The sequence below is a fragment of the Pinus tabuliformis genome, chromosome X (assembly GCF_031772625.1).
Source record: "Pinus tabuliformis cultivar Carrire ecotype Pingquan chromosome X, CPIR1, whole genome shotgun sequence".
NCBI lineage: Eukaryota > Viridiplantae > Streptophyta > Pinopsida > Pinales > Pinaceae > Pinus > Pinus tabuliformis.
The window spans coordinates 1276141955-1276167008 of record NC_142308.1 but is presented as its reverse complement, the minus strand read 5'-3'; positions in this window follow the sequence as shown (position 1 = coordinate 1276167008).

Below are 25054 nucleotides of genomic sequence, written 5' to 3'. Positions count from 1 at the left end.
TTATTACGATGTTCTTTTATGCTGCTGCATATTCTCTGCTGCACTGTTGTGCCATCTTCTTTACTGTGTCTACCTCACACTGCTGTGTCTACACTTGCACTGCTTCTGCACTTTTCAAAGACAAAATACTTTGTCTTTCTTGGAACAATTACGCTGTCCCAATTTACAAATTTACACTGCTGTGTGTAAACATTTCTTACACTCACTGCTGTTGCATATATTGCATTTCAATTCAATTCATTACATTTACCTTTACTGCTGTAAGGAAAATTTCTTTTGCATGTGCTGCTGTCCATTACATCTCATTCCTTCAACAAAACTTTAATGTTGCTGCATCTTTCTTGTTTGCATCGCTGTGTGCTTCTCCTTCTTGCCGTCATGCTGCTGTCCATAACTTCCTGCTGCTGCATTTTTTATTCACTGCTGTCCATACCCATAACCATGGACTGTCATCCCTGGGTTTTTATTTGCTGTTGCGTTGCCTCTGCAATTTGCACTGTGGCTGCCTTTTGTTTCATCATATTGTTGTGTGCTCATACACTAACTCTTTACTCTCCATTACTTGCACATAGAGAGAAATCATCCTCACGCTGTTTTGCGCTGCATTCTCCACACAACAGAAAATAACACGGGCTGCTCCTTTTTTTATGCACCCTTGCTTCACACAATCTTCAGTTTCATTTTTTTTAATTACACAATGCACTGCTGTGCAGTTCCTTTCATTTTTCTGCTGCCATACACATTATCATTCACCCATGTGCATTAAAAATCTGCTGTCCCTGTTTTTCTTTAGCCATTTCTGTGCATGTTGCATTGCATACAAAAAAAAATATTACATTTTTCACTGCTGTGTGAAAAATTTCATTGCATTCTCAGCCACTGGGCATTTACGCTCTGCTGCGTTTTGCCTTCTCATTTTCTTCTCACTGCTTTGCATTTTCATTCCCAATAGAAAACATTTCATCTGCTGTGTATTATACTCATTCTGTTGTGAGTATGTTCTATCACATTACATAGAAGGAAACTACCTTCCATTGCTATGCATTTCAATGCATGTGCACCACAAAAAAAATTTCAAACTGCTGTTTTGTGTTCTATCTTCCCACTGCTGTGAGGGTTTCCATGCTTTGCATTTTTCTATTATCTCGCTGCTGCTCTTTACATTTCAGCGCTGCCATTTTTCTTCTTTATGCATTTCTGTGCATATTGCATAAACACAAAGCAAAAACATTGCTGATTTCATCACTGATGCATATTACCTTTTAGAGGGATTAACAACGATTTCATTTGCAACTGCTGCGCTGCAATACATCCTCCATCAACAAATGACTGTTAATACAGTCCAGCAACAAAAAATTACAAGCTCCCCTTTAATGTATGCTTGTCTTCTTTTGGCAAGTTTTCTCAAAACAAACTTAGATCAGCTGCGTTGCTTAAGGGGCTTTCACACTGTATTTCTTTTCTTCTCCATACTTGTGTAACTTTCTTCTTTTGTGTGGGTCTAGCTTGCATAGGAGCCCATCTTAAGTTACAGTCTCGTGCCATATGCCCAATGTTATGACACTTAAAACATTCATCTTTATTCATGAATAAGAATTCATGATTTCTTCTTGTGAAATTATTTCTTGGAGATTGTCGGGGACCACAACATCTATCTCCATTAAATGCTCTACAGTCTTTTGCCATATGACCAAAGTTTGAACAAGCATAACAATAACCAAAAAATGAACTTTGGTACCTGGGAGATGGAGGTTTCCTTGATGTACTTCTGAAGCCTTGCTGCCTTGAGATCCTTTGATGATCACCATTACCTCTTGCCTTTTTGAAATCAGCTACATTTCTTCTTGGAGCTGATTTTCTGCTTGGAGCAGGATTCCTTCTATTGCAACCTTCATTTTTCTCCTTGTCTTTGCTGGAACTAGGAGCATCACCATCTCTTTCTGGCTTCTTCACATCTCCTTTGTTTAAAGCATCCTCATCCTTGTTTGAGGATTCAACTACATACCCAAGTCCTGATTTATCAAATGGAGATCTGTGATAGATGAGCATGTCATCCAGAGCTTGAGAGCTCTTCATGATCTTGTTCATCCCTTCAACCTTCTTCCTGAGGAGGACAATCTCTTCTTCTAACTTTTCACATTCATTACTTTTCTTTGCTAGCTGTCCCTCAGTTTCTTCCTTGCTACGAGTAGCTTCAGCTGCTACTATTTTGAAGGAGATAATCTCTGACTTCATTTTGGAGATTTCTGCTTGACTGCTCTCCATTTTCTTCTCAGCTCCTTGTGCCTGCTTCTTGGCTTCTTGTAGTTCGGACTTAAGGGAGGAGATCTCTACCTTGTACTGTCCAATCTCCTCTACAAGTTTGTTCACCCTCATGTGCCTTTGTTCAAGTTGACTTGTCAAGGCATCTGCCTGCTTCTTTGCACTATTCAGCTGATTTGTCATAGACATGACTTCTTCATGATGCTTCCTCTTGCATTGATCAAGCTCCTTCTTGAGCTTGGCAAGCTCTTCATCCCTTTCTCTTACTTGAAGCTTGATGAGGTCAAGCTTTTCATTCTCAGCTTCTATGATGGGTTCTTCTTGACTCATTGTCATGGTCAGTGCTCCCTTTGCATGAAGGTCATGCAGTCTATCCCATATATCCTTTGCTGATGTATATTTTCCTAGATTCCTCTTCACAGAATCAGGGAGTCCATCCAAGATTAGTTTTACTGCTTGTGCATCATACTCCATGGATTCTTCATCCATCTTACTGTCATCAATCACTGACTCCCAGACTTCAATCCCCTCAGACATTAGGAAAGCCCTCATCATTATTTCCCATACATCAAAGTTTCCATCAAGCTTTGGGGTTTCAAATAAAATGTATTCTAATGGATTACCTTCTAGTTTAGTAGAGGGGGGAGACACATTTTTAACAGGCCTGGAGGCTTTCTTCTTTGACCTTGCCATTCTTATCTGGGCTTCTAATACTTGACTGTGTTTTTTTAAAACAACTGACTGTCTTTAATAATAACTCAAAAACTTGGGAAATACCTGAATCCCTTTGGCTGAAACTTCACACTGCTGGAGAAGCTTTCTCTGCTGCAACCACACCTTCCTTCAGCTTCTTTGAGTCTTCAAAGAGCATGAACCTGTTCTGTCACCATCAAAGAGCCTGGACTAGCTCTGATACCACTGTTGGATAATTTTTTTTAATGGAGAAAAATACCAAAACCAAACAAACTTAACACCACAGAGCCAATGCTCTGTTTCCTTTGTCCCGGATCATTTGCAGAGAACCTCTTTTAAAAAATTAACTCAGAACACAGTCCATTACACAGTAAAAAAAACTTCTATTGATTTTAAACAAAAGACTGATACAAACTTCATCCTCTGTGCAAAGAGGGATTCAAAAATAAAACTCTGCTGCTTTCACAGATTTTCCACTGCTGTGGATATTACAAAACAATTTCTTGCTGCTCCTATGTTTTACAATGACAAACAAACATTACATGCCTCCCCTGTTCCATTTTCCGCACTGCTGTGCGTTCAACATTTACCACAAAAATTACATACTCCACTGCTGTGAAAATTACATAATCTTCTGTTTTACAATGGGGGTCAAAAACAATTAGCATCATACTCCATGGATTCTTCATCCATCACGCTGTCATCAATCACTGACTCCCAGACTTCAACTGCGATCGCCGATATCGCATCGGCAAAATGAAGTGAAGGAATTATAAAGGAGCCTTTGTGTTTGCGATAAGCGATCGCCGATATCGCATCGGCAAAGTTGAAGTGAAGGAATTATAAAGAAGTTTTGTGTTGCCGACGAGCGATCGCCGATATCGCATCGGCACATCGCTATCGGCAATGTCATAGGGTCGGGGTCTTTAACATGAGTAAAGGTGTGATGCGATCCGATCGCATATCGGAGATCGCAACATATGAGTGTGCCCCAATTTTGTGTTCTGATTAAATGGATTTTACGATGCGATCTAATTAAAGTCAAAGGGTGAAGTATGGGCCAGCATTAAATGAACTATACGTGAAGTAAAAGTTTTTATACTTACCGCCAGTAAATGTCAGTGAAACAGTAAATGCAATTTACTGTGGGTTGGTAAGTTTTGGTGAAGTTTTTAATTTCTTTTACGGAAGTATGGGCAAATTTAAAGAATGGTATGGGCAAGTCATCGCCCCATCTTTAATTTTTTTTGGTATATGTTTCTAGTGAGTGCTCATTTTTGTAGATGAGTGAATTGTACATGAAATTAAGAAAAATTTTTGTTAACGCACAGCAGTGCGAGATATGAAAGAGGTGATGTAATTGTTTTTGACCCCCATTGTAAAACAGAAGATTATGTAATTTTCACAGCAGTGGAGTATGTAATTTTTGTGGTAAATGTTGAACGCACAGCAGTGCGGAAAATGGAACAGGGGAGGCATGTAATGTTTGTTTGTCATTGTAAAACATAGGAGCAGCAAGAAATTGTTTTGTAATATCCACAGCAGTGGAAAATCTGTGAGAGCAGCAGAGTTTTATTTTTGAATCCCTCTTTGCACAGAGGATGAAGTTTGTATCAGTCTTTTGTTTAAAATCAATAGAAGTTTTTTTTACTGTGTAATGGACTGTGTTCTGAGTTAATTTTTTAAAAGAGGTTCTCTGCAAATGATCCGGGACAAAGGAAACAGAGCATTGGCTCTGTGGTGTTAAGTTTGTTTGGTTTTGGTATTTTTCTCCATTAAAAAAAATTATCCAACAGTGTTATGACACTTGAAGCATTCAACATTCTTCAACATTAACCTAATGTAGCAGTGCGTAGTCAAATTGGCAAGTTACGCTTCTATCTTATTATTATAACAGAAGGGACAAAGCAAAGCTGTCAAGAAAGCAGTGACAGAGTTGGAAAGACATTTTGCGGCTGAGATGGACAGATGTGGGTTCGATCAGGTAGAAGCCCACTTAATTTGGGCAAAACAAAGCGAGCACTGTCTCTGTAGTTCTCCAAATGAACCGGAAGCCAGAGAAAGTTTGGAACACAGTATTTGATCCAAATGAACCGGAAGCCAGAGAAAGTTTGGAACACAGTATTTGACATGTGAGAATATCCAGTTACTGGATTCTTATCGTGCCTGAAACACCGTTGTATACTGTTGCGTGCAAAACACCCATGAGCATTTCTAAATAAATGGGCCTCTAAAAGTGATGTTGGAATCCACTACGGAGTTCTCCCAGGGATAAATTAGATAGCAGAAATGTGCCCTTTTTCGTATTTTTCTTGAGATGGGGTGCGCTTTCCTTGAGAACAAAATGATATGGGGATTTGCCCACATGCATAACTATGAATTGTATTTTGACCTAATATGGTTAACACATACTTCAATTAGTCACATGCACAGGCAGCGCTCCTCCAAATGCATGACGGCTCGAAACCACTCAATATTTTAGCCAACACACAGCAAGGCAGAGGTAAAAGGGCTCTGATACCAAATGTAAGAAATTTCTACAGTTTTAACAATGATTCTGCATGCGGAATAAACTCAAAGAATCATTAAATCTTAATGCCCAGGGATACCAGTTATCCAGCCATTGGTGATGTTTTGATGGAGGCCACAGTCCACTTACTCCTTCAGCGCAAAAGGAAAAGAACACAAAGAATTCTGAAGGCACTTCCAAGCTCTGCTATCTCAGCTAGATGGTGTAAAACTGAAGGGGATTGAGATATGAGCTTGGAGACCAAACAGATGAACATATAGCTAAGCTTCCATCAAGCTTCTAAAAGCAATGTGTTAGAAAAAACCACAAATCAAGGTAGAGATCAGATCAAAGTGATGGACCACTTTAGTAGCTCCCAATTATAAATTTAGTAATTGCAGTTGATTTTCTTAACTTAAGGAAACTACTGCAGTTGGTTTCCATAAGTTAAGAAAAGCTGCAATTCCATAAATCAAGGTAGCTTTTGTGTAAAATCAATGGAGCTTAACAATTTCTACCATCTTTTTAAAATTATTAACAATTAAATTCTAAAAACAATATTTCAAAATAAACATACCTGCCTAATGAAATAATGATCTATTCATGAATTATTGTGTGGGGTTAGATGATTGAATTTCCATCCACTCCCTCTATATATGACTGAATTTCTATCCTAAAATATATATCCATCAATTATTGTATTGCGATGTTGCCATCGTATAACACGTATCCATGAATTATTGTATTGTGATGGTGATGGATTAATGTGTTGCTAGCGTATAAAGTATATAATATGTTGACCATAATTTTGTGCATCAATTATTGTATTGTGATGGATTAATGTGCTGCTATGGTATTATGTGTATGTAATATCTGACCATAAATCTGTGTATTAATAATGTGTTCGGTATTAACGAGGAGCAATGTTAAATTGTACATGGTATGTAAATGCAGGAGCTAGTAAGAGATCCAACGCTACCATGTGTAATCTCTCTACTAGGTAATCTTCGTAAAGTGAAGGTAAGTATATACCAGTTTGATAAAGGGGAAATAACCATATTGGATAAGTTGCTGAAGAACGCTTCTGCTCTTGAAATAATGGAAGTGGAATTACCATCATGTTTATCCAAACGACAATCTGGGAGAGCTTTTAGCGCTCTTAAAATAATGCAAAAGGAATTACCATCATGTTTATCCATACGAAAATCCGCGGTAAAGAAGAAAGAAAGTGCCTTTTTGAAAAAGCTACTGAATTTGGAGAGTGGAAGTGCTTCCACTCTCGCAAGAATGTGTGTGAGCTTTCAGTATCTGAATGAAAATATGTGACATACAGAAACTAAAAAGGCCGCAAATTCTCGCCTTGTTGCAACAAGGCTCTCTCGCCCTGTTGCAATAGACATCTCTGTTTAGTCACGTCTGAAGATAAAATATATATTAGCAGATCAATCTCCGTTCGGTTGATGTAACGTTGGATGCATTACCGTATAAATGTCTGAATGTTTTGCCCTTCAATCTGGACCTTTGGAAAATCTTTGTCCATTACAAACAGATAGCATAGTGTTATCAACTATAATATCAGATTTTTGACTGACATTATTGTTTTACTGGTTTAGTTTCTCCTCCAAGAAAAGCTTTACTGATTTAAAAAAGCGATATAACTTCCTCCGCAGTACTTTTTAATTCAAAACCGTTATTTTCAATTAAATCTCTTCATTTCATAAAGAATTTTGCTAATAATCCCATTTTTTTTTGGGCATTATGTGTTTTTTATAATTATTTTCTCAGGTTGTTTTAGTGTATTATTTTGTGGTGTAGTATGGTTACGAAGGAAATATCGTCTTACAAGACGAGTGTTACAATAAAAAAAAAATTAATTACTATACTTTTATCTTTATGTTTGAGAATTAATTTTTTTAATTAAAATTTTAAATTAAGCCATTAAAAAATAAATAAATATTATTTAAACATATGTGGACCACTTCATGCTTTGGACGGGTGATTCTCATTTATTTTTTCGAGGGAATAATACTTTAACTAAAATAAATCATTACATAATAAGATTTAACTAAACTACCATTTTACATTCAGTGTATTCTTATTAAAAAATTATCACTAGGAAAAAGTTTATTTCCTGTAAGATTAACTTGTATTTAAAAGTTAGCATAATATGTAGTTAAATGATCAATGACTAAAACTTTATTTGGCATTTCAATATAGGTTGGTTTAGAATTTGGGCAAAATATTAGCATAATCAAAATTTATATTGCATTCTTATTAAAAATTTGTCACCCGACAAAGTTTTGCTGCCTATAAGATTTATGTGTTTTGATGTTTTTATATATTTGTGTATATTCTGATTTCTGGTTAATTACATCCAACTTTCAGATTAATGTCTTTTGATTTCTTTCTTTTATACATATATTTATCAATAATTTATTGTTAATTAACACCTAATTATGGGATGTTGAGAGAGACATTTCAACCATATAGATGTTTCACAAAATGGGGAGAGAACTTATATCTTGCACATTAAATTATCATTGATTCACATTATTTATTTAGGATTTAAATTTTGTTTGGTGGTTGTTAGGTTTATTTCCTATTTAGATTAACTTGTATTTAAATGGTTTATTTCCTATTATATTAACTTGTATGTAAATGTTAGCATAACATGTAGTTGAATAGTCAATGATTAAACTTTAGTTCTTTAGTTGGCATTTCAATATAGGTTGGTTTAGAATTTGGGCAAAATATTACCGTAACCAAAATTTTTATTGCACTCTTATTAAAATTTTGTCAGCAGAAAAAGTTTTGTTGCATATAAGATTTGTGTGTTTTGATTTCTTTTATATATTTGTGTATATTCTGATTTCTTGTTAATTACATCCAACTTCCAGATTAATGTCTTTTGACATCTTTCTTAATATATATATATATTTCTTGTTAATTAATACCTAATTATAGGAGCCCCAAGAGTTAGCTCAATCGGTCAAGTCGGGGCCTTGCCAAATGGGAGGTCAAAGGGTCAATTCCCGTAAGCTCTTTGGGTTAGGCCACTTATGTTTCGCACATTAAAGAAGAAAAAGAAACATAATTATGGGATGTTGAAAGAGAAACATTTCAACCATAAAAATGTTTCACAAAATGGGGAGAAAACTTGTGTCTTGCACATTAAATTATTATTGATTCAAATTATTTATTTATGACTTAAATTTTGTTTAGTGGTTGTTTAGGTATATTTTTTCTAAGGAAGTTAAGATTTCACACACATTATAAAAAATAAATATAATATATACAATTTATTTGAAAAAAATAAGATATATATATATGTTAAAATTCAATTTTTTTTTATGTGTTTTGATTTCTTTTATATATTTATATATATTTTGATTTCTTTCTAATTATATGTAAATCCCATTAATAATTAATGTCCTGATTTCTTGTATATAGATACATATATTTTGATTTAGTGATAACTAACACTTAATTATAAGAGGTTGAGAGGGAAACAGTCTCACCATATAGATATTTATCGAATTTGAAAAAAGAAAATAATGTCTTGCTGATTGACACTATCATGGGTAAACATTATTTTCTTATGATTTAAATTGTATTGAGTGATCGTTATTTAAATTTTATTTAGTAATCGTTTAAATAAGAAAAATGTATATTTTTTTCTTTAAATTTAAGTTGACACATCGCTGACACATATTTGATATAATAAAAGATAAATAAATCAATACTCCTTGATTAAAATTTATTTATTTTTATAAAAATAATATTTTAAGCATTAGTAAGCATAAAGATAAATAAAAATTAAAAAACAAAATAAGTATATGTAAATCAAAAGTAAATGCTATTTTAAACTTAAAATATATAAAACTAAATAATTATTATATCTTTGATTAATTCCTTAATTTGTGTTACTATAGATTGAAAATGTAATGAAGTTTGAATGATATAAGTTAAAAGTAATAACTTTTATAACTACAATGTATGATGTGTTAATAGAGGTATGTTTTGTTAAAGTACAAATTATGCTAATTAGTGACAAATTATATGTATACAAATAAACTTTTATGGAAAGTAGAATTGAAAATAATTCAAATCTGGAAATAATCCAATAGCATGTACACAATTCATAAAATATTATGCACATTAAATTTCATATAAGATATAATTAGAGGGAAAAGCACTGGGAATTTGACCCAAGATGGGAACTCTCATCCCAGATATAAATCGAATAATGTTTATTCTAACACTATGAGTTAAGAAAAGATAACAAGAAATTTAGGAAAACACATCAAAGTCATTACGTTAAAGACAAAGAATAATATGTGCAAAAATTATATATATATATATATATATATATATATATATATATATATATATATAATGTCATTACAGTAAAAACTAGATGTGACGGTAAAAAATTTTCCACTCAAAACAATTGTAAACATTACATGTGAAATATTTAAAACAATATCCACAAATGACTATCCCTTGTCTACCTATAAAATGAATAATTGAGTCCTTGAGACTAAGGGTGAACAATTGGGTTGTCTTTTAAACCTCGGAAGGGTCACAACATATTTGACCTAGGATAATAAATGAGCACAGACAAAGTCAGGGTCTTGTGCTAGAGATTTGAAGAGAAGGTTGTAAGAAAAAGGAGCCAAAGAATTCGGGTAGCACCTACATAGAATAAAGATATGAAAGCTTATTAGAGAACTAAAGGATGTCATTACTCTATTGATATAATGGGAACAAGTTGAAAAAAAATAGCAAGATAATATATACTTGCTAGTTGGTATACAAAATTTACGATTGTAGGCAAAAGTTTCTTCCATAGACCTACTGGATTGGTGTAGAACTATAGAAAGCAAAAAATATAGAGTTTCCCTTGGATAAATTGAACAATGGGAAGTAGGCTTACTTGGAATCCATTGCAAGCTTTACTTTCCTCTTGGCTTGTAAGCTCCAATCGTAACTCCAAATGCTATAATTAGAATCTGCACATACAACCAAAACAAAACAAGAATCCATAACATCTACACATAATAATTCAATTACTCTATTCAATGAATCAACAAGGCATTGAAATACATGAATGTAAATGTAACACAACACATATAGGAAAAATAGGAGAGAGTTTATAACCGAGAATAGTCGTTGATCTTGTAGAGATCTCTCCAAGTTGATTTGTCTTCCCTTGTCACAAAGCACACCTCAATATCATTTTAATGCATGAAGATGATAACTCTCTTAGATTCAAGGTAGCAACATGAGTGCATGATTAGCCTCCAAAATCCAACCTTGATGTTATGGATGGCGATAAATTTATAGGAGAGGGATAATAGTTTTGGATTTACCATAATAAGCTCGAGATCCATTTATGATGGTTGGATGAGCTCAATGGATAGGAGGTGAAATCTCCATGGTAGGATCAAATAGGACTCAAGTTTCTTATCCATAGTAAATGGTTAAACCAACCCTTGGAAGCTTTTGGAAGAGGAAGCTTCAAAAATATTTTTAATTTTCTCAATTTTAGAATCAACACACCCCCAACAAGGAGAAACTAGTGTTGATTGGTGCTGGTGTAGAAAAGAGAAACCAACGCTGAACATAGGTGGCTAAAGGAGCGGGGTGCGATGGGGCTTAAAGCATTGATTTTTAGTAGTTAGACCCAGAAACTCAGAGATTTGGAAAGGTCATGCTTAGGGATTTGTGTAGGGATGTTGACGACATGTTCATCCATGTGGATTGATCCAGTTTGCAGGCCTATTGACCGATGTGACAAAATGGCCTATAACACTAGTGGTCTAGAAGAGGTAAGGGTCAAGCTCTACCTGGGGCATAACCAAAGCAATTTTGTTGGATGTCATATGGATGTTAAATACTAAAATATGAGAGTTATCATAATCAACGACGCATAAAATCTTGAAACATTTTACCTGAAATGAACACCCTCAACGCCATGTTACCCAAAGGACCAGCATAGGAGGACCATAGGGAAACCTTGTCAAGATAATGCTCTGGGATTAGTAAACATATATATATATATATATATATATATATAGAGAGAGAGAGAGAGAGAGAGAGAGAGAGAGATAAACAAACCAAATATACATGCCGGAGCACTGATATCCAGTAGGGGAGTCGAACTTACCATTAGAAAGACCAAAGCCCTCGACCAGACTTATGAAGTTGAAATCCTTTTCCAAGGGCTAATAATTGCACTAGACGCTCAAATTGCACAAGGAATAGAGAATTGGCATTAAAGGAAAAGGGTAATTGGGAAGTTTAGCCATAAGATTTTAACCATATAATCCAAAAATAGGGAATTTCGTTCCCTATGCAGGTGATGAGGTAGCTAATTTCACCATGGGAAATTTGATCCAAACAGGACCAAAGGCCATAACAGGGAGAGGCCAAATGCTATTGCCCAAAAATACTTTAGGGTTGGAATGTTGTCATTAAGACATGCAAAAAGAGTTATTGCAAAGTTAAATGTTAACCATTTATCACTTAGTTGAAACATAGACTAAAAATACTCATTGATAAGAGCTACAAAACAAGGATATAAGAAGTTACCAGAGTTCCGTCAAGCCGACATCCAAATCACATACCTGTTGGAAATATTGAGAGGGGAGGTTAATCAATATTCATTATTACAATTTGTACTTATTAATTTTAAACACATTAAACAATAAAGAACCTTCGACACATAGAAAGAACAATGCACATAAAATTTAAGTGGAACACTTTTAGGAGAAAAACCATTGGATCACTACAACAAAACCCTGTGATTAACGTCGCTTTTTGCTTCTTTTTTTGTGTCTAGAGCCCATTTTTGGTGCTATTTGTGTCACTTTATCAAATATGGTGCAAAACGTGATGCAAAGTTTGCACTGAGTTTTGCACCAAGTCTTACACCAAGTTTAGCTCTAGGTATTGTAATAAGTTCTACACTAGATTTTACACCAGGTTTTACATTAGGTTTTATGCCAAGTTTTGTGCCATTATTTGCACCATGTTTCACATCAAGTTTGGCACCTAATTTTGTTTCACCAATTTTTTCGTCCTCTATTGCATCCAATTTGTTCACCTACACTTGAATCAACTTTTGCATCATTTTTTTGCATTCATTTTTGCATCCCCTTTGCACCAAGTTTTGCATCGAGGTTTGTGTCTAGTTTTGCATCTAATTTTATATTTACTTTTGTTGCATCCACATTTACTTCTTGTTTTGCATCCATATTTACATCTTCTTTTTCATTTGTTATTGTGTCCACTATTGCATCCAATTTTCTTGTGCCATAATTTGCACCTAGTTTGGCACTTCCTTTTGCACCCATTTTTTTCTTCTAAATTTGCATCCACGATTGCATCCCTTTTTGTATCCACTTTTTCGTTAAGATTTGCATCAAGTTTGTGTCTCATATTGTATCTACTTTTGCATTTAATTTTGTTTGCGTCCTATTTTTCATCCATTGTTGCACCCACGTTTACGTCCACTTTTTCATCCCTTTTTGCGTCTTATTTTTCATCTTTATTTGCTTTTTTTCTTGCAATTATGGTTACATACACTTTTGTTGTGACACAATTTGAGCCATATTTTGTACTTACTATTGTACCTACATTTGCTTCCCACTTCGCATCCTCTTTTGCATCAAATATTAAATCTATTTTTGCATCCGCTTCTGTGTTGGGTTTGCGTCTCATTTTGCATCTACTTCCATTGCATCCATATTTTTAATCAAATATTGTTTCTATTGTTGCATCCACTTTTACATCTCTTATTGCATCTTGTCTTGCATCTAAGTTTGCATCTTTTTTTTGTGTCTGTTATTACATCCACTTTCTCATCCACTTTTTTTGTGCCACAATTTGTGCCATATACTGTGCCTATCATTGCAACCCACATTTGCATCTTCTTTTGTCTCCACATTTGCATCCTCTTTTGTGTCCAAGTTTGCATCAAATATTGTTTATGTTTTTTGAATCTTATTTTGCATCTACTTTTACATCTACTTCTAATGTGTTCAATTTTGCATTTAATTTTGTGCCCATTATTGCACCCGTGTTTTTGATCCATTTTTACATCCATTTTTGCATCCCATTTTACCTCATTTTTGCATCAAATTTTATTTTCTTTTTTTGCGTTCATTGTTGTATCCACATTTGTTTCACCACAATTCATGCTAAGTTTTATGCCTATTATTTTACGCATGTTTTCTTCTATTTTTTCATCCATGTTTGCATTCTATTTTGTGTTCAAGTTGCAGAAACTATTGCATCTACTTTTTCATCCACTTTTGTGTCAATTTTTCTGTCTTATTTTGCATCTACTTATGTTGTGTCCGCTCTTCATCCAATTTTATGTCTATTGTTGCCCCCATTTTTTTTGTTCACTTTTGCATCCCTTTTCCAACATTCATCATATTTTTTGCATTGATGATATTTCTTATGACATTGACAATTATGAACCACTGATGACAATGTCAATAATTATAACGATGATGATAATGAAGATGACATGAATCGTGATTGTTGTGATAATGACAATGATGATAAAGACATTTGAATTTATAATGAAAATGATGATGATGATGTTAAGAAAGTTGGCCAATCTTCCAAAATTTTAAATGTTTTCATGGTCATAATCATAATCGTTATCTTTGGCATTGTCTTCGAAGTGATCATCATCTAATCATCATTATCATTATTTTCATCTTGGTCATCATCAACAACAATAATGGCATGAATGATGATTATGATCTTTATGACGAAGATGAAAAAAATGATGATATAAATTACATTAATTATGATGAAAGGGATGATCAAAATTATAATGACGATGATAATGGTAGTGATGATGATCATCTTTCAAAAATAAAGTTGCTATTTCTCTTACATACATCATGTGTCCTAACAACCCTTTTTGAGCACTTGTAACATTTTTTGGGTTGATGATATTTCTTATGACACCTATAATTATGAAAAATTGACAACAATGTCCATAATCATGATGATGATGACAACATGAATGGTGATTATGATGATAATGAAATGATACAATAATGATGACGATGATGGTGGCAATGATGAAGATAATGAAGATTATGACACTCTCTCTAAACTACGGAGGTACTCATAATGAGACAAAAGCGTACTTTCAAGTTGAAATATTCATATAAGAAGGGATCTGGATTGATAAGAATCAACGTTGATTTACATTATCATAGCCAACATTGTCAAAATAGCAAGGCTTTGACTAACAAGTTCTATCTCTCTATTAGATCAGAGCACAATGTTGGGAGGCATAAATTTATACACCACTACCTCTCTAGGCACTTACCCCACCAAGATGTTCACCAGGTGTGTCCTCACATGATCATTTCCTAATCCACTGTCATAATATTTGACACTAGTAAATGTCAATCCTCGTGACTATTCTTATATTGGATTAATGTACATGACTTATGACGGTTAGTCCTAGTCAAAGTACAAATTATCGAAGAATATTAGTCCCAGATGTTTATCCAATCCACCATTCTCCCTATTGGTGTCTTTACTAGGCTTGCGACTGTTAGTCCTAGCCATAGTACATGACACATGGATAATATGGTGTCGATCCTCACTCCCTCTCAACCAGGGAGAAGACATCCACAAGCATATGCTTTTGTCAAGAATACCCATCATTTTCATAAGGAATACCATCATTAATTTGTTTTCATAGCATGAAGCTTTTATGATTAAGCATTCATATATTGTGGCAAAATATTTCCCCTTTTGTCATTTGTGACGAAAGAAAATCAAAAAGTGAAAGCCAAAATCATTAAAGATACACTATAATGATTTATCTAAGTCTAAACTCTAAGGTTGAAGTGAAAATTCATGTAAATGTTATATCTATGAGTTGTGCCAAACTTATGAAAACCTTATATATATAAGAAAAAGAAAAATAAAGAAAAATAAGGCCCAATGAATGGTAACTCATGTATTCACTCCCTCTTTGGAAAACATATGAATATATACACTCCTAGTCACACTTGATCACATATTTGTGATGGTTAAATGAACAAGTGCTCTTTCCCCCTTGCATTTTCACTTGATCATTTAAGCACCTAATTGAGGATCTAGGGAATGCTTGTTGCTTGAGGGTTTCATGTCTACTCTTGGCTTACTTATGTCACACTATAGTCAATTTATGCGACAGAGTGAAATACTGAAGTTTATGGAGTTATTAGAATAGTGTATTAAGTTAGTCACTAAACACACATGTATTACATCTCATTGAGCCACATGTGTGGGTTGGAGACTCATTTCTTGAGAACTTTAAGGGAGACCACTTTAGGGCTTTGATGGTATAGCTTACAAAATCTCTTGGTAAACATTGTGATTCATCATTTCTTTTCCTCGAGATACTTGATAATATTGAAGTCACACCTAAAAATCCATGGAGATGGGGAGTATAAATTACTTGTGATGGAAATAGAATTGAGGAATAGAGGTTTTCCCATTTGCGATAATTGAGTCATAGACATTGGATACATGGTAGTAGTCCTTGATGTTAATTAATTAAAATTGTATTGTCATAATGCAAAACGAGGTAAACATATTGGTAACCTTGATGTCCTCATCATTCCAAATAATAGTCATTCCACCCAAGTATCTTTAAGCATCAATCACTACTACTTGGCAATTCTTCCCCCATTTGTTAATTATATGAGGTAGAACCTCACTCAATATGTTTGTTTCTTATATCAACATTATTGATGGGTGTTTTTCGTACTATTTTTATTTTAGGAGTCTTTGTTTTCCTCTATTTTTGAGGCCCTTCATGTTCCATGAGACTATTTTCATGGAGAATTTACACTGAAAGGAAGTATAATGTGACTTAAAAAACACGTTTCAAGATTTAAGTGCTTGGAAAATGCTACTTCATGACTCCTATATTTCCTTAACCTGGGACCGAATGGTAAACTTGATGGCCATAAGGGCAATTGACCAATGAAAATCTCAAAAAGAGGTGACTTTTGACTTCATCACATATAAGTTAATAAACTAAAAAATATATCCATAAAAATTTCATCAATCGATGAATTATTAAAAAAATAAATCCAAAACAATTTCATCAAGCAATGAATCATTACATTATAAAATACAATCTATAAACCTTTTGGGAACTTTTTGCTAAACCATTTTCGAAACCAACATATTTAATATTAATATTTAACAATAAAATGGACAATAACACATTTTCATAAATTAAATAGCATGTTATCAAGCCTAAGAAATGTCACTAACAAAAAACTAAAAAGCATGCAACTAATGGGAGTGACCACGCAAGGCCACCATAAGACAATTAATTTATTAGTATCAAAATTAATGGGGACAAAGATCTACAAAGGACAAAGGAAAACCTATTTTAAATTTATTGTTTTATTAGGTGCAAGTTGAACATTTCAAGCCCCTCGGGGCGGGTTGAGGCCACCAGAACTATGTAGTGGTTTCAATCTGTTTTAATAGAAAAGCAAGATACCTCCCTAGCTTACAAAAAAAAAAAGTTGAACATTTCAAGATATAATGAATAGAAGAATTAATTTTATTGCATTAAGAAAACCTAGGCACATTTTATAACTTAGAAAGGAAGAGATGTATAATACCCATCTCAGAGACACAACACATGGCATTAAGTTACTTTTTATATATTAATTAAACTTCTATCATAAAATCACAAATTTATCATGAATGGAATGTTTAAAATCCATTTTTGATAAAAACAAAATATAATTTTTGTTATAAAAAAAATACCAAAAAATAAATATTTTTTTTTGAAAATAAAAAATACTAAAACTAAATATATATTAAAAAAACTAAAACATAAGGAAATATATATATATATATATATATATATATATATATGTTAATTCAAAATAAATTTTTAGAATTTTTTTAAACACTTTCCTCCATTCTAACAAGAAAAAATAATATTAAAAATAAGGATGGACCAAAAATCTTCCTTTCCCTAGTAAGTGTTTCCCACCATTCATTCCACTCATTTGAGCTATTTCATAAAATAGAGATAAGTTTTATTTCACGCTATTTTGGCAAAGCCTATTGAGCTTTGTTGGGATATATCTATTCCTTGATGGAGTCCTTGATATATCGATCAAGTTTTGATTCCTTGGAGATTAATTACAACAAATAAAACATGAGTAGTCTTAATTCCAAGTTCAATGCCTTTGATGGTGGACATGAGGATAGGGAGGGGTTGCTATCGTGGTCATAACTCCAAGTTCATTGCCTCATGTTCGTGATCATGAAGTTTTCTCTTTTACATTATATTTAGGGAGTTTAAGGCAATTTGAATGGAATCATTCATTAGTACAAAATGACTAATTAGTTTCCTCAATTTTACCATTTAGTAGTATATTTAGTCATTAATTTTTCATTGGTTTAGGCATTAATTGTCGCAATTAATGACCAAATATATAACAAAATATATTACTATATAAATTCTCGTGAAAGCCAATTAATGACCAAAGAAATATGACCAAAATTTTAGTCGTGTTATAAGACACTGTAAGTTAGCTACTAATAGTCATATATATGCAAATTTTAGCCATCATTTAAAACCAATTAATGACCAAAGAAATATGACTAAATTTTAGTCGTATTATAAGATGATGTAAATTAGCTACTAATAGTCGTATATATGAAAAAAGTAGTTATCATTTTAATAAAAAAATTATCATTTGCAGTAGTCATTTGTCTTTTTTCGGTATTTTCATATTTATTATATAAACGACCAATTTAGTAGTTTCTATTAATTTCTTTTAATTTCATTCATAATCATTATAAATGACTAATTTAGTCATATATTCATTTTATTCGTGTTCATCATTAATTAATATAAACTACTAATTTAGTAGTTTTAGATTGATTTTATGTGTTTATTATTAATCACCATAAATTAATTAGTATGATTTTGCAACTAAATTTTAAGAAAATGGCATACAATGTGCATGTTTGTTTAATATGATAACACAAAGTTACATATGTTAATTACAAGGCTAGATAATATCAAGTGAAAATAAAAATAATTTCAACCATATAAATTTTATTTTATAAAATATCAAATATTACAATATGAGTTTCCAACTTAATATGGGTTGGACTACCATTTACACATGAAATATTATTTCATCATTTCAAAACATTATCACTGTGTTGCCAAAGAATTGCAAGTGAATTCACCAATTCTGAAGGCTTGACTATCAGTTTCTATAAGTGTGTCTTATGCAAGATATTGACTCTAAGGGTATCACTAGAAAGATTATTTTCTATCTCTCATTTTGCATTTGTCGCTCCTATGTTATTGTTCTCCTCTTTCTTAAATTATTGCTTCTTACCATCAATATTGAGTTCCTCTCTTGAAAATGAAAGAAGATACAATGAAGAGTATAAGACATGAAAGACGATGAATACTTGAATATAAAATAAAGTAGACTATAAAAGATTTATATGACATATACCTCAGCATTCGATAGTGGCCACTATGTGGCTAGATGACCTATATAAACAATGATAAAAAATAACACCTTAGGAACTTTATATTAAACCTTCAACAAAACCTTAGGCACAATCATACCAACTAAGTTACATGTTAAGAATACCAAGCAATAGATAACTTGTGAAAACAAATGGAAAAGAAAAAAATCAGTGTAAAAAAAATCCTTATTGCTTGTTCTAAAAGAGTCATGTTCCTTAAATTTGGATATTATTTTTCCCATAGTAAAAGTTCCTCGCTATTATGACTTATGTTTTTAGGATCATAAGATTGGTCCAACATCATATTGGATTGTGGAGACAAAATGATTCAACTTTCCAAGATGAGTACCTCACTTGGTTGAATGAAGGTGCTAGCTGTGAGTAGTGTCAAACCCTTGGAGAAGCAGAACACTAAGGCCTAAGAAAATATATCACCACTTGTTCACTGAAATAAAAAATTTCAATCCCACAATGGCCTCTGGGAGTACATTTCATTGGATGGATATCACACTCTGAGAGATGATTTTCTAATACAATAAGAAGTGTACATATATTGTCACAATGCCCCTCACAGTTAGAACCTATAGTTGTGTCCTATAATATTAATCATATTATATTATTTAACTATAAATTACGACTATCAAATAATTATTGGTATGAATAATTAGTCTGAAATTGTGTTTTTAGTATTTATGTATACATGAAAATATTCGGAGAAAAAAAAAAGAAAAAAAAAGGGGTACTTTTTGCGACTAGTTAATTCGAGTGAATCTAAGTACACAAGAAATTATGGTGCATTGGTGTTTCTCTAGTGGTTATCCACTCATTGTACCAATTGCTCCCATGTCCTCAACTGCTTTTGGTGAATTCCTCTTTGATGATGTCCAATGTCAATGCAGTGGACATGTATCCTCGATGTTTTTCCGAGCCAAAGGGAAGCTCCACACTTAACAACCAAAAAATAGCCTCAAATATATTATTGGGGGCCAAAATGCAGTAATTATATGACAAGCCAAGAAACATTTCACGTTAATCATCTTCCCTTTAATATTGATTAATAATTTCTTTGCATGATCTTGTAATACTAAAGTGTCAAGTAGGGAAATTTAAAGTTAGTCATTCATCAATATCACCTTTGGGAGTGCTTAATAGTTAATACTTCCTATTACACACACATTAGATCACCAACTTCAAGGATAGCAATATAAACACAACAAAAATGGAATTAAAAGATATGCTAGGAAGTCAAATGCGACTAATCTTGATCCAAGAAAATACCAAGCCCTTCACATTAGCAAGGCATTCTTAAGTGCTAAAACAGAAAATCCTTCCATTGCATCATTTTTACCTTTTCTTTAATTTCTTTAATTGATAACATAACTTTCAGAAAAAAAGAAAAAAAAGAAAAAAAAATCATTGAAAAAAGTTTCAAAATCCTAACAAATGCTTGAGTGATCGTTCTATCAATTAAACAGAAAGGAAATCATTCAATATGCTTTTAACTTACGAAATATATTGAAGAATATGAAGCTTTCTCATCCCTTTCTCCTAATCAAATTGTAATTAGTGGGTTCCAATCAAGTAATCAATTTCCCTCCAAGATAGTTAAGAGATCACGTTGGAGAAGGAATTCTAGAGGCATTGGGATAGTAGAAATCGAATTAACTAGGAGGAAAATGAAGCAATTTAGTGGGTGCTCCAAAATATTTGAATGCAACTGAAAATGATTTTATACTCCCTCCACACATTTTAAAATAGAAACCATTTAGCTGCATCTCATTTATTTTCCACCTTTCTGTGATGTGTAATTCTTTGAGCAAGAATAGAGCATTCATAAATATTTTCATGAAAGAGGACTCTTCAAAATCCTAATAAGTTGGGATCTAACAAATAAACAATTTCATGTAGTCAATAAATCTTACATGGTAGACTTCAGTGATTAAAATGACAAGTTTATTCTTAATCTCATTACAACAAAAATAAATTCAACCCTAACTAGTTGGGATCTAACAAATCAAGAATTCCATGTAGTAAAGTAAACTTACATGGTAGATCCCAATTATTTTCAATGACAACTTCATTCTTGATCTTATTATAACATAGATAAATTCAAGAGTACATACATATTTCCTTACCTGAGACAAACTTTGAATACATTCTGATATTTCATAGAAATATAATGATACGATTTACCTCTTGGACACAAGAAAGCTATCTACATCTAGCACCCGTCACTGGACAATAGTGTTATTGAGACACCATCTCATGGCATTAGAATCATGTAGGTAGATAATATTATAGATATATCTTGCAAGACCTATTCAACACTACCTTCAAGCTTCAAATTCATCAATTTATTTACTTTAGCATCAAATTATAGTGGGATTTCATTAAATACAACCTGACAAAAGCCATTTATGAGAGTTTTCATTGCATTCTCTCGATCTATCCCCCTCTAGAAATAGAATAATTGATATTCCCCAATTTTTTAGGTACTTGCTTCATGTTCAACATGGGCTATTGGGTTCTTCCTGTGGAAAAGGTTTCAAATATTAGATGTATAATGGAAACAAGCATGCAATTCAAGGTTGCTCCTAAAGTCTCTTGGGTGAATTATTAAAGACCATGTACTTAAAACATGATATATGGTAGTAACAAAAACCTACCCAATATCCCACTTAAGAATTCAAAATTTTGGAAATAGGAGATGTCTTAAACAATATCAACTATTTAATTGCATAATCACACTAAAATAGACAAATCTTTAAAATGTTGAAAAGTGTGAAAAAATGGAGTTGGAATATCATAGTTATGTTAGGGTAGATATAGCTATGTAAAATGTATCTTCTATCTAAATCACGTAATTGTAACTTTTATAGCTACATGAAATGTAACTTCTATATAAAAAAATGGAGTTGGAATATTATAGTTACGTAAGGGTAGATACGTGAAATGTAACTTCTACAAAACTATCTAAATATCCTTCTTTTTAGTCATTTAAGAGACTAAAATTTTCTTTGTCTTCGGTTAATAACTTAATACTCCACCAAAAATAGCATTGAATTGGTTCTTCACCAACCAAGGGGAAATTTTAAAACAGTGTGAAAATGCTTACTCATTACCCTACCATATTTATGATATTTTATTTGTGTGCGGAGTTAAGCTAGTGTAATGTAACTTCTACATATTTGACAATTTAAATGTAAAAAATTACCTAGATTGAAGTTATAAAATTAACATATGCACAATTGATACAATATGCATGAGTTATAAGTAATATGATGTTTACATGTTATATCAAGGCAAAATTTTTCTCATCTCATTAACTCTTATCTTATAGTTGGTGATGGGTATAGCCTTTAAAATTATCAGGCATCCTTGTCATATCTTATTGATCAGATATTGATCCATGACCTAATTGATAACTCAAATTTCAAAGTGTTCAAAAGAGTGCCGAACCTAAGCGACTGGATAGATCGTGTCTTCCTGATTTCGGTGCCATGAATGGTTCAAAAAACCGACACCGTATGAAGGAGTTATCGCAATTTGAGAAGTCCAATAAACTGCAATTTATGGACATTTGACCAAGATTAATTTGGTTTTTGGAAATATTTAAAAAAAGTATATTCCTTGCAATATTCCCTAGAATATTCCATTTTGGGGACCAATCAAGTTCCGACACATGGCAAGCCCAAAGGCCACCACGTGGCCTTGTAATGGTTATGTAAATTTTTTATAGGATCGACGGAATCAAACCTGCGACCTCTGGCAAGACAGGACAACGCTCTACCAACTCCGCCCGACGGTGTTTCTTAACAGGTAATGGTTGCGATGCATATTTATTTGGTAACGGTCAGAGGATTGGGGGTTATGACCACTAGCGGTCCCCAAAAACCGTTCACATGTTCCAACAATGCTGAATTAACCACCGGTTGCAAATGATTGACACGCGGTTTCACATTAATATGACCACAACATTATCCTTAACTGCCAGGGTTATACCACCCCATATGTGCGCCGGAAATTTAATGTAACGACTCACCTCTGACCGTCAGTTTGGTAGAGCGGATAAATTTAGGCAGATATGCCATTTTATCTAGAGTTAAGTGCAGTTCACCAAATTTGGTGGAGTATCCCTAGGGGATATTGACTAAATGCACTCCAGGAGCAGTTTTCGAGCAGAGAGAGTGAAACAAGAGGCTAGCTAGGCTAATTGGAGCCTTATAAAGCCAATGGAATAGTCCAGAGAAGCTAAATAAGTCACCTTCATAGAGATTTTCATGCAAGGAGATTTTGGAGCTGAGGGCCCCCAGGAGTTGGAGGCAATTATAGGATCTACCAGTATTCGTTCTCAATGAACCAACAGTCATTCCTGACTATAATGAGCCTTATGAATCCATTGCAGGTATTTTCAAAAGCATTTGAAGACTTCTAGAGGTTGAGATGCTACAATGAATTTTCAGGCAGCTTAGTGCCGACCGTGGAGGAAGGCCTAATTTGGGATGCAGTGCTCACTTTGAGCAATTGATTAGTCTATTTTCAGTGTCTGATATGTGATGGAGACAGTAGATGAGGTTTCAGTGACAGTTAAATAATTTTGAAGGAGTTAGTGCCATCAAGAAGCTTAGGGTAGCTCAGTGCACCGATTGAAGGAGTCAACTCTAAGGGAGCTTAGATCTGTTTGTAGAGTGATGATAGCCATGACAGGGATATAAATGGTATTCTAATCCCGTTGGTTCGGTTCAGTAACCTTTGGAGTTAAGTGTGGAACTTGTAAAAGAAACTTTTTCATAATCCCAAAGAGCCAAGTCAAGATGACAAAAGCTCAGGGAGACGTAGCCCAAGATATTCGGGTGAACTCCTAGATTAAATTTGCTGTTATGTGTGGTTGTTTATTTGCTGCATTATATGGCTGTTATATGTGTTTAATATCAGCATAAACAAATGGAGTTAAAGCACTTAAACAATTAAAAGAAAACATACACTTGTTTCAAGTATTTAATTCCGCAAATGTCATATATAAGCTAGATCATTTATTTGTTTAACTGAGTGAGAGGTTCTTGTAAGCATAACAAGTTATCAAACCCCCATTTCAGATCAGATGGTATCAGAGCAAGTTTCTTTATTGCCAGAGCAATAAGTTGCTTGTTTGACTTGAAAGGTGTTTAAATGGTACAAAGGATTTCTCTGTTTGACTGTTTATAAACTAACTGTTGCTTGTGTTTGCGAACGTGAAGGGAAAGCTACTGATAGATAAGTCCAGGAAATGACAAGAAGGAAGAAGGGCTGAAGGCATTCTCCTTACCCAAAGGACCTCAAGGAAAACCTTGAAGTACAAGAGAGTTTGTTTGCAAAAGGCTGCTTGAATAAGAGTTCGAGTCTACAGCCATTTAGTTCAAAAATTTTGTTAGTAGATTTTGAAAGCTTTGTGAATTTTGTTGAAGTTATTTTGTTCATTTATATAATGACAACTTCTACAAGTGAGTTTTAAAAATCCTCCTCCTTCAGAAGATTCTTTGATGAAAACATGAAGCGATACTTGTTCATCATGGTGGATATGGTGAAACAAATGTATGAAGATGAAAGGAAGAGCACAAAACTTCGAGAGTAGTTGAATTCCATGAAGGAAGAGAAGTAGTTGTTTTTGACAAGTTGCAGGAAATGGAGAGCCAAATTCGTATTGCAAATATGAACCTAGAAAGGATGCATGAGTTGGAGACACAGTTCCTTGTTGCCAAAGAAGCCTTAGTTAAGCATTAGTTTGACGTAGAGGTAAACAATCCTAGTTTGTCTCCATTTTCCTATAAGAATGTTTATGTTGGTTCTTTTGAAAAATATACAAGAGGCATAGGGTCCAAGTTGATGTCACAAATGGGATATGAAGGAAAAGGATTGGGAAAACATGCACAAGGCATTGTTGAGCCAATAATGGTTGAGGAAAGGCCTAAGTATTTGGGTCTTGGCTATGAACAATCTTATGGAGAAAGTTCCAAAGCAGCCATGAAGGCAATTGAAATAGTTCCTAGAAGG